The 12316-nt window shown below is 37.4% G+C and overlaps 1 long non-coding RNA gene across 1 annotated transcript in view; it reads left to right on the top strand.

Annotated features, from left to right (window-relative positions):
- Nucleotides 1-1341, top strand: part of LOC132597875 (uncharacterized) — a 36757-nt gene extending 35416 nt beyond the window's left edge. Inside the window, exon 3 of the long non-coding RNA XR_009565284.1 lies at nucleotides 1206-1341. This is a non-coding gene — a long non-coding RNA (uncharacterized lncRNA). The remainder of the gene's footprint in view (nucleotides 1-1205) is intronic.
- Nucleotides 1342-12316: the final 10975 nt, after the last annotated feature.

Below are 12316 nucleotides of genomic sequence, written 5' to 3'. Positions count from 1 at the left end.
TGAATCAGCTCTACGTATATCCCCTCTTTTTTGGATTTCCTTCCCATTTAGGTCACCACAGAGCATTGAGTAGCGTTCCCTGTGCTATACAGTAGGTTCTCATAAGTTATGTATTTTATACATAGTATCAATGTATATATATGTCAATTGGAAGGATGGATATAGAGAGGGTTCCAACCCTAGGGATGGTTTAGTTGAGATAACCACCAGAAGCTAGTCCCACCTTTACCGGAACAAGTTTGGTTTATTTGGGTCTTGACCCTGGAGAGGCCAACACCTAAGAAAGAGGCCAAGGTCATTGCAAGGCTCAAATGGACCCCATTTGAGCACATGAGTTGTGCTGACTCAGTAATTAGTGACTCAGGTGTGCTTGGGTAGGAATTAAAAGTTTTGCAATTGTCATGGATTAGGAGCTTGCTGGAAATTACCTTCCTATAGCCCAAATTTAAGGTACTTCTGGAAAATAAAGAGACTGCATCAGAAGAATTCTAAGATCTTTCATTCACTCACTCATTTATCCATCCATTCATTCATTTATTCATCAGATTTATCCAACACCTACTATGCACCTGGCATTGTGCCACCTGTTGGCGATATGATGGTGAACAAGGTAGACAGACACAGTCCCCGCCTTTCCAAGGCTTCTAGTCTGGCTGTGGAGAGAGGTGATTAAGCAAGCAGAGATGACTAACTCCATGTGAGTATAAAAGATCAGGGGAGCACCTGGTAGGAACAGCTAACCCAGTATAGGGGGACCAGGAAATTTTCTGAAGAAAACGAGCCTAACACTAAAGGTTTTAGCCCAGAAAGGACGGCGAGGAGACCAACAACAATCATCCATTGAGGGCTTGCCCTGTGATCAACACTTAAGTGACTTGCCCAAGGACATTCTAAAGGAGGAAAAGTCTGAATTTTGCAAAACCAGACTCTCTGTTCTTCATCACTTTGCTCCATTGTCAATATTGAAATTATTATTGAAGAGGCCCAAACGCTGGTCACAAACACATTGGGGACCAGATGGTAGATTTGGCTGCTCAATTGGCCACGTGGAGTTTGGAGCTTCAGCTTCTCAACCAGTAGAAAAAACCCAATCCAAACTATTGGGTGGTAGAGGGAGCTAGGTCTCTTACCTGCACGATACAGGTGTTGTTTATACCCTGAATAACATATTCCAAACAACTTTCCTATTGGTTTTTTTTTTGCAGTACGCGGGCCTCTCACTGTTGTGGCCTCTCCTGCTGCAGAGCACAGGCTCCGGATGCGCAGGCTCAGCGGCCATGGCTCACAGGCCCAGCCGCTCCGCGGCATGTGGGATCTTCCCAGACAGGGGCACGAACCCGTGTCCCCTGCATCGGCAGGCGGACTCTCAACCACTGCGCCACCAGGGAAGCCCTTTCCTATTGTTTAAGTAAGTCCACATCACTGGTTTTCAATTTGGTTGAAACATGCACATTTATGCCTTGAATAAAGTCTTCCTTGCCTGTTAAAGAAGCACCATGTGGTGCTTTTAAAAGCTTGCAGAGTAAAGTAAGGATGATACTTACTACCAAAGGTCTAGAACAATGCCTTGATAAATTAGACACCTGCTTTTAAATTTATAAAAGGTGTGGCTCCAAATACATATATGTTGATATTCTGTCTCCCAGAAGCATATGGAATATCTTAAAGGAAAAGTAATTTTTAAAAGTTAAGATTCAAAGGAATATAAAGAGGAAGTTCATTTGAATAGGAATATGTATATTCTGAGCTTCCTAGAAACCAAAGCAAAAAGGGAAACATGGAAAACTGCATAATTTTTTATTATCAAAAAGAAGGGAGTACATTCTCAGGGAGAAAAAGTATTTGCTAAGACAGAAATTCTGAAAGTAACATAGACTTCACCTTTGAAAGAAGGAAGGTACAATTTAAGGTGTTTGTAATGGAGTGGCTCACAGTACAATTCAAGAACTGTAATGAAATACACCCTTTCCCTTCAACCTAGACTGGAGGAAGCATTCCAACCAAGGCACTATTAGTGGAAAGTCAGAGAACCACTATGCCCTGATGCACTGATCTGGGTTCAGAATGCAGCACTTATTAGTCTATTTGGTTATGTATTCATGAAGCAAACATTTGTTGATTACCTGATTTGTGCCTTTCATGCTCGTAGGGCTGGAATTGAGTGATAAAAAGAAAAGAAAATTCCCTGCTCGCAGTCCAAATGAAAAAGATTCTAGAACATTAATATAAAATTTTATAGTTTTAATTGTTCCAGTGATGTGTGATGGATGAATTATGGGTTACTCAACTTACATGAGGCTTTATGGTTTACAAGATGTTTTCATACATCATTACAACCCAAGTATCCTTATTGGGACATTCCAGGTATAACTTAACATTCAGATTTAGACAGATGTTCCTGGTTATATTATGAAAGTATTGTTTGTGCATATATTTTTCCATTAGAAAGGATATGCTTGAGAGCCTATTTCAGAACTTAGTAAGAATATCTGCTAGTTAATTCCACAAGAGACCTTAACATACTTTCATATGTTTGAGACTCTAAAGTTATACTGAGTGACCCTTGGTTTTTAATGAACATCTTAATTTTCTTCACATCCCATGAAGTATGGCAGGACTTTTGGCAAATAGTGAGATCCTTGCGCGAGGCACTGCTAGGAAATATTAATAATTGTTAAGTGATAACCACTTGTCTGTGTCTCAAGGCGATGATTGCTAGTCATATGGTCCACTCAGGCTCTCAAGCCCTTTATTATCCTTCCTCAGCATACCTATTGTGCACAGTGGGTGAAGAATTCTGCTTCTTTTCCAGTTAATTAACCCACATGCTAATGATACTGTTCCATCCTTGGTTAATTCAGAGCAACCTCCAGCTGTCTGTCTCTTGTCTATAAGAAGGAAGTAGCTGCAGACATTCACCAGTGCAGGCAGGCAATGGGCTGGTGGGATGACCATCTCATCCCATCTTGCCCATGACTTTCTTGGTTTTAGTGCTAAAAGTCCCAAATCATGGTAACCACCTCAGTCCTAGGCAAACAGGACCAGGATTGGTTACCCCAAGTGCAGGGAACTATCTGTATAATCGAAAAGCAACAAATGAACATCTCCATCACTGAGTAAAATACAAGGGGCATAGATAACGTTGGGTGCCTTGGTTTGGATTCCCCTAAGAGTCTGTCAGTAGTGGAGAAGTATTAGCAAATACAGAGCATCTGTGTGGAGCTGCATGGCCACAATGGTGGATCACTGGAATGAGAAGCAACATTGGCCTGCCATGCAGAGGAAAAGGAAATAGGTGGCTCAACTTGGCTTGTGTCTTAAAAGTCAATCCAGTGTCTGTGAGTGTGGCTAAGAGGCTGCTGGGAGAGTTTTCTGTCTTCTTCAGTTCCCACATGCAGCCTTATAAGCAACCCAGTTAATTGAAGAAATCTGGGTGTCCCCATCTACCTGACTAATTATATTTTATATATTTGAAATTGCTTCTCACCTTTCTGATTTAGACTAAATAATTTAAATTCCATTCATATTTTTTATTCTTACAAAAACTTTTTGGGATAGGTTTCATTTCTTTCTCATTCTGTCATTTTTCCTTTAGAATTGGTTTATTTAATTTCTTCACCCTTGTTGATGTATAATTGTCAAATGAAATTGTAAGGTATTTAAAGTGTATGATAATTTTATATAAGTATACATTGTGCATTTTTTCAATTTTAATAATAGTTTTATTCAAAACTTTTTAAAGACTAATAGATTTAATTCATTCTTTTCAAGTCCTCCTGCCTAATAGGCATTGGGTAAAGGGGGAGAAGAGTCTAAGATTTGGGGAAAGAAAGATACAGATATAAATCTTGGCCCTGAAATTTACTATAGATGTGCTCATGGGTAAGTTACTCAATGTCTCTGAATCTTGAGTAAGGATAATATTTACTATGAACAGTAATTTTACCATTATTATTACCCCACAAGTAATAAGATGTGTGAAATTCTTTCTCCCCAGCTATCCCTATCCCCAAATACAGTCTATAAAAGATTGTTTTGTCATATTAAAAAAAAAACTCTAATAATAAAAAGAACAGAATAAGAACAAAAACATGCTAAAGGGACAAGAGATAAACTAAGCAAGCCTATTATAATTGAGCTAAAACCTTAGTAGTGAGCTTCTTGGAAACAAAAGCAAAACACCATAGTCATATCCTATTCCAGTAAAATAAAATATAAAATGAAATCTTATAAGGTAAGAAATATTATTTTGTTTTAATTATAATATGAAGTATTACATGATTCTGTCTATCAGAGACAGTGAAATACACACTAGAAATTTTACAGTAGACAGAGAAGGGCCTCTGTGTCCTATTTCTTCTATTGACTGCAGATTAAAAGCTATGAATGTAGGGTTGTGTTGAAGGTTCCTAAGGGTATTCTACAGAGAACTGAGAGAAGATAGCCCAGACATCTGTTTTCTAATAAAATGAATAAATGCAGCAATACAACCTAAAGAAACTAGAGAAATCATTTGGTTTATGTCCTTTCTGTAATCATTTTCCAATGTGAGTTGTCATGGTTTACTTCGATGTTACATGAGCTTCCTAACTGGTCTCCTTGGCTCCAATCTTTCCCACCTTGACACTCTTTCTTTATATTGCAGCCTGTGTAGTATTACTTTTTTCTTTTTTTATCTTTTTTTTAATTTTTTTTTGCGGTACGCAGGCCTCTCACTGTTGTGGCCTCTCCCGTTGCGGAGCACAGGCTCTGGACGCGCAGGCTCAGCGGCCATGGCTCAAGGGCCCAGCCGCTCCGCGCCATGTGGGATCTTCCCGGACCGGGGCACGAACCCGTGTCCCCTGCATCGGCAGGCGGACTCTCAACCACTGCGCCACCAGGGAAGCCCTGGAGTAGGGATTTAAATATAAAGAAACAAAACACAGGAGAACTAGGAGAAAATAAAGATACATTGTTTGCTTTTAAATTAATAGTTATTTTTTAAAGTTTTTAGAATTTTAGGTTTACAGAAAAATGCACAGAAAGCACAGGGTTCCCATATGCCCCTTCCCCCTCTTCCCCTCACAGTTGCTCCAATTAGTAACATCTTGCATTGGTACATTTGTCATCATTGATGAACCCATATTGATACATTATTATTAACTAAGCCGTAGTTTACATTAGGGCTCACTTTGTGTTATACAGTTATTAGGATTTTGACAAATACACTGTGTTATGTATCCACCATTACAGTATTACACAGGTAGTCTCACAAAAAAATCTCCTAAGCTCCACCTATTCATCCCTGTTGAGCCCCTGGAAACCACTGAATATATATTTTTTTACTACCTATATAGTATTGCATTTTTCCAGAGTGTCACTTAGTTGGAATCACACAGTATGTAGGCCTTTTAGACTGACTTCTTTCATTTAACAATACGAATTTAAGGTTTCTCCATGTTTTTTCATGATTTAATAACTTATTTCTTCTTAACTCTGAATAATATTCCATTGCATGGATGTACCATAGTTTATTTCTCCATTTACATATTGATGCACTAGATATTTTTAAAGGAAATTTTGTAATATTCATTAAAACAAAATAAAACAAAACATTTATTTTACTTTTTTTGAATTTTTAAATTTTATTTTACTTATTTTTTATACAGCAGGTTCTTATTAGTTATCCATTTTATACATATTAGTGTATATGTGTCAATCCCAATCTCCCAGTTCATCCCACCAGCACCACCCACCCCTCCACTTTCCCCCCTTGGTGTCCATATGTTTGTTCTCTACATCTGTGTCTCTATTTCTGCCCTGCAAACCAGTTCATGTGTACCATTTTTCTAGGTTCCACATATATGCGTTAATATACGATATTTGTTTTTCTCTTTCTTACTTACTTCACTCTGTATGACAGTCTCTAGATCCATCCACGTCTCTACAAATGACCCAGTTTCATTCCTTTTTATGGCTGAGTAATATTCCATTGTATATATGTGCCACATCTTCTTTATCCATTCGTCTGTCGATGGGCATTTAGGTTGCTTCCATGACCTGGCTATTGTAAATAGTGCTGCAGTGAACATTGGGGTGCATGTGTCTTTTTGAATTATGGTTTTCTCTGGGTATATGCCCAGTAGTGGGATTGCTGGATCATATGGTAATTCTATTTTTAGTTTTATAAGGAAACTCCATACTGTTCTCCATAGTGGCTGTATCACTTTACATTCCCACCAACAGTGCAAGAGGGTTCCCTTTTCTCCACACCCTCTCCAGCATTTGTTTGTAGATTTTCTGATGATGCCCACTCTAACTGGTGTGAGGTGATACCTCATTGTAGTTTTGATTTGCATTTCTCTAATAATTAGTGATGTTAAGCACTTTTCATGTACTTCTTGCCATCTGTATGTCTTCTTTGGAGAAATGTCTATTTAGATCTTCTACCCATTTTTTGATTGGGTTGTTTGTTTTTTTAATATTGAGCTGCATGAGCTGTTTATATATTTTGGAGATTAATCCTTGATTCATTTGCAAATATTTTCTCCCATTCTGAGGGTTGTTTTTCATCTTGTTTGTAGTTTCCTTTGTTTTGCAAAAGCTTTTAAGTTGCATTGGGTCCCACTTGTTTATTTTTGTTTTTATTTCCATTACTGTAGGAGGTGGATCAAAAAAGATCTTGCTGTGGTTTATGTCAGAGTGTTCTTCCTATGTTTTCCTCTAAGAGTTTTACACTGTGTGGTCTTACATTTAGATCTCGAATCCATTTTGAGTTTATTTTTCTGTATGGTGTTAGGGAGTGTTCTAATTTCATTCTTTTGCATGTAGCTGTCCAGCTTTCCCAGCACCACTTATTGAAGAGACTGTCTTTTCTCCATTGTATATCCTTGCCTCCTTTGTCATGGATTAGTTGACCATAGGTGCATGGGTTTATCTCTGGGCTTTCTATCCTGTTCCATTGATCTGTATTTCTGTTTTTGTGCCAGTACCATATTGTCTTGATTACCGTAGCTTTGTAGTATAGTCTGAAGTCAGGGAGTCTGATTCTCCAGCTCCGTTTTTTTCCCTCAAGATTGCTTTTTTCTCTTTGGGGTCTTTTGTGTCTCCATACAAGTTTTAAGATTTTTTGTTCTAGTTTGGTAAAAAATACCACTGGTTGGGCTTCCCTGGTGGCGCAGTGGTTGAGAGTCCGCCTGCCGATGCAGGGGACACGGGTTTGTGCCTCGGTCCAGGAAGTTTCCACATGCTGTGGTGTGGCTGGGCCCGTGAGCCATGGCCGCTGAGCCTGCGCATCCGGAGCCTGTGCTCCGCAATAGGAGAGGCCACAACAGTGAGAGGCCCGTGTACTGCAAAAAAAAAAAAGAAAGAAAAAAAATACCACTGCTAATTTGATAGGGATTGAATAGAATCTGTAGATTGCTTTGTGTAGTATAGTCATTTTCACAATGTTGATTCTTCCAATCCAAGAACATTGTATATCTCTCCATCTGTTTGTGTCAGCTTTGATTTCTTTCATGAGTTTCTTATAGTTTTCTGAGTACAGGTCTTTTACCTCCTTAGGCAGGTTTATTCGTAGATATTTTATTCTTTTTGTTGCAATGGTGAATGGGATTCTTTACTTAATTTCTCTTTCTGATCTTTTGTTGTTAGTGTATAGGAATGCAAGAGATTTCTGTGCATTAATTTTGTATCCTACAACTTTACCAAATTCATTGATTAGCTCTAGGAGTTTTCTGGTGGCATCTTTAGGATTCTCTATGTATAGTACCATGTCATCTGCAAACAGTGACAGTTTTAGTTCTTCTTTTCCAATATGTATTCCTTTTATTTCCTTTTCTTCTCTGATTGCCATGGCTAGGACTTCCAAAACTATGTTGAATAATAGTGGTGAGAGCGGACATCCTTGTCTTGTTCCTTATCTTAGAGAAAGTGCTTTCAGTTTTTCACCATTGAGAATGATGTTTGCTGTGGGTTTGTTGTACATGGCTTTTATTACGTTGAGGTAGGTTTCCTCTATGCCCACTTTCTGGAGTGTTTTTATCATAAATGGGTGTTGAATTTTGTCAACAGCTTTTTCTGCATCTATTGAGATGATCATATGGTTTTTATTCTTCAATTTGTTAATATGGTGTATCACATTGATTGATTTGTGTATATTGCAGAAACCTTGCATCCCTGGGATAAATCCCACTTGATCATGGTGTATGATCCTTTTAATGTGTTGTTGGATTCTGTTTGCTAGTATTTTGTTGAGGATTTTTGCATCTATATTCATCAGTGATATTTGTCTGTAATTTTCTTTTTTTGTAGTATCTTTGTCTGATTTTGGTATCAGGGTGATGGTGGCCTCATAGAATGAGTTTGGGAGTTTTCCTTCCTCTGAAATTTTTTGGAAGAGTTTGAGAAGGATAGGTGTTAGCTCTTCTCTAATATTTGATAGAATTCACCTGTGAAACCATCTGGTCCTGGACTTTTGCTTGTTGGAAGAATTTTTAATCACAGTTTCAATTTCATTACTTGTGATTAGTTTGTTCATACTTTCTATTTCTTCCTGGTTCAGTCTTGGAAGGTTACACCTTTCTAAGAATTTGTCCATTTCTTCCAGGTTGTCCATTTTATTGTCATAGAGGTGCTTGTAGTAGTCTCTTAGGATGCTTTGTATTTCTGCGGTGTCCGTTGTACCTTCTCCGTTTTCATTTCTAATGTTATTGATTTGAGTCCTCTCCCTCTTTTTCTTGATCAGTCTGGCCAATGATTTATCAATTTTGTTTATCTTCTCAAAGAACCAGCTTTTAGTTTTATTGATCTTTGCAGTTGTTTTCTTTGTTTCTCTTTCATTTATTTCTGCTCTGATCTTTATTATTTCTTTCCTTCTACTAATTTTGGGTTCTCTTTGTTCTTCTTTATCTAGTTCCTTTAGATGTAAGGTTAGATGGTTTATTTGAGATTTTTTCTTGTTTCTTGAGGTAGGCTTGTATTGATATAAACTTCCCTCTTAGAACTGCTTTTGCTGCATCCCATAGGTTTTGGATTGTTGTGTTTTCATTGTCATTTGTCTCTAGGTATTTTTTGATTTCCTCTTTGATTTCTTCAGTGATCTCTTGGTTATTTAGTAATGTATTGTTTAGCCTCCAAGTGTTTGTGTTTTTTATGTCCCCCCCCCCCATAATTGATTTCTAATCTCATAACATTGTCATCGGAAAAGATGCTTGATATGATTTCAATTTTCTTAAATTTACTGATGTTTGATTTGTGACCCAAGATGTAATCTACCCTGGAGAATGTGCTGTGTGCACTTGAGAAGAAAGTGTAGTCTGCTGTTTTTTGGATGGAATGTCCTATAAATATCAATTAAATCTATCTGATCTATTGTGTCATTTTAAACTGTGCTTCCTATTTAATTTTCTGTCTGGATGATCTTCTATTGGTGTAAGTGAGGTGTTAAAGTCCCCCACTATCACTGTGTTACTGTTGATTTCCTCTTTTATAGCTGTTAGTAGTTAACCTTATGTATTGAGGTGCTCCTGTGTTGAGTGCATATATATTTATAATTTTTATATCTTCTTCTTGGATCGATCCCTTGATCATTATGTAGTGTTCTTCCTTGTCTCTTGTAACAACCTTTATTTTAAAGTTTATTTTATCTGATATGAATATTGCTACTCCAGCTTTCTTTTGATTTCCATTTGTATGGAATATCTTTTTCCATCCCCTCCCTTTCAGTTTGTATGTGTCCCTAGGTCTGAAGTGGGTCTCTTGTAGACAGCATATATATGGGTCTTGTATTTGTACCCATTCAGTGAGCCTGTGTCTTTTGGTTGGAGCATTTAATCCATTTACATTTAAGGTAATTATCGATATGTATGTTCCTATTACCATTTTCTCAATTGTTATGGGTTTGTTTTTGTAGGTCCTTTTCTTCTCTTGTGTGTCCCACTTAGAGAAGTTCCTTTAGCATTGTTGTAGAGCTGGTTTGGTGGTGCTGAATTCTCTTAGTTTTTTCTTGTTTGTAAAGCTTTTGAGTTCTTTGTCGAATCTGAATGAGATGCTTGCTGGGTAGAGTAATCTTGGTTGTAGATTCTTGCCTTTCATCATATATATTTGTAAATATTTCGTGCCACTCCCTTCTGGCTTGTAGAGTTTCTGCTGAGAAATCAGCTGTTAACCTTATGGGAGTTCACTTGTATGTTATTTGTCATTTTTCCCTTGTTTCTTTTAATAATTTTTCTTTGTCTTAATTTTTGTCAATTTGATTACTATGTGTCTTTGCGTGTTTTTCCCTGGATTTATCCTGTCTGGGACTCTCTGTGCTTCCTGGATTTATGTGGCTATTTCCTTTCCCATGTTAGGGAAGTTTTCAACTATAATCTCTTCAAATATTTTCTTGGGTCCTTTCTCTCTCTTTTCTCCTTCTGGGACCCCTATAATGCAAATGTTCGTGTGTTTAATGTTGTCCCAGATGTGTCTTAGGCTGTCTTCATTTCCTTTCATTCTTTTTTCTTTATTCTGTTCCTCAGCAGTGAATTCCACCATTCTGTCTTCCAGGTCACTTATCCATTCTTCTGCCTCAGTTATTCTGCTATTGATTCCTTCTAGTGTATTTTTCATTTCAGTTATTGTATTGTTCATCTCTGTTTGTTCTTTAATTCTTCTAGGTCTTTGTTAAACATTTCTTGCATCTTCTCAATCTTTGCCTCCATTCTTTTTCCAAGGTCCTGGATCATCTTCACTTTCATTATTCTGAATTCTTTTTCTAGAAGGTTGCCTATCTCCACTTTGTTTAGTTGTTTTTCTGGGGTTTTGTCTTGTTCCTTCATCTGGTACATAGCCCTCTGCCCTTTCATTTTGTCTGTCTTTCGTGAATGCGGTTTTCCTTCCACAGGCTGCAGAATTGTAGTTCTTCTTGCTTCTGCTGTCTGCCTTCTGGTGGATGAGGCTATCTAAGAGACTTGTGCAAGCTTCCTGATGGGAGGGAGTGGTTGTGGTTAGAGCTGGGTGTTGTTCTGGTAGGCATAGCTCAGTAAAACTTTAATCCACTTGTCTGCTGATTGGTGGGGCTGGGTTCCATCCCTGTTGGTTGTTTCGCCTGTGGCAACCCAGCACTGGAGCCTACCCGGCTGTTCGGTGGGGCTAATTGCAGACTCTGGGAGGGCTCACACCAAGGAAAAACAAAACATTTATTGAGAGCCTACCATGGGCCAAGCCCTCTCCTCGAGTCTTGGGATGTATCAATGAGCAAAATATGCAATGATCTTTGCTCTTGGGAAGCTATATGAACGTGGGAGGAGACAGACACACAGAAAATAAAGAAGAGAAACAATAAATAGATAAATTTTAACGTATACTGAAAGTGGTAATTGCTATGGCAAAGTATAAAAGAGAGCAAAGTAAGGGAATTGGGAGTGTGGGGGCTGGTGAGATAAGGCAGCAAGTGGCAATTGTGAATAAGGTGTCAGAGCCCCATAAGAAGATAATACTTACGCCCAGAGTTGGTGGAGATCAGTACAAACAGATGGCCTGTAAATGTAAAAATTTTAAACTTACTACTAATATAAAAGGCAAATTCAAACAATGTTATAATATTTCACTTATTAAATTGGCAAAAGCTTTTAAAAATACAGGGTCAATTATGTTATGTGGAGATTTCACACAGTAGTAAAAAATAGTAACTTCTATAATCATTATTGAAGGAAATGGTGTAATATGGAATATGGAGTCTTAACAATGTTTAAACACAGTCATTCTACATCTATAAATGAATGGTTAAAAGGTAATCAGGGATGCTAACAAAACTGGTGTAAAAATTATTTAATTGTAATTTTAAAATTTGGAAATAGCTACGATTTCTATAATGAGGATAAAATTAGAAATTATTATGGTACATTCAATTAATATAATGCTATGCCATCTTTAAAAATGATGAAATCATTTTTGAAGAATATTTAATGATTTGGGAAAGTGCTTATGCATAGAAAATGTTCCAAAAGAAATATACCAAATGTTAGCAGTAGTTATAAACCTTGGGTGGTGGGATTGGGGATGCTTAAAAATAACTTCTTTTTGATATTTACGTATCATACGTTACAAAATTCATGCATAATACATATATGGTATAAAATACATGATTAAAAATGAAAATTTCAGAAAAGTAAAAAGAAAATAAAAATAGTTTTGGCTTATTTCTCCTAATTCTATTTGTTGTTTTACTTTCTTCTTCTGGATCAATTATCACTTGTCTTTTTCTTTGCTCCTTCCTTTGTCCCTCTCTTTCTGCTTCTACCTCCTCCACCTTCTGCTGCTTCTTCTGATGTTCACGAGGCAAAGGGTATTCACA

This window comes from Globicephala melas, chromosome 9 (genome assembly GCF_963455315.2).
Source record: "Globicephala melas chromosome 9, mGloMel1.2, whole genome shotgun sequence".
NCBI classification, from domain to species: Eukaryota; Metazoa; Chordata; class Mammalia; order Artiodactyla; family Delphinidae; genus Globicephala; species Globicephala melas.
The sequence above is the reverse complement of the archived record's forward strand: the minus strand, read 5'-3'. Positions and strand labels throughout refer to the sequence as shown.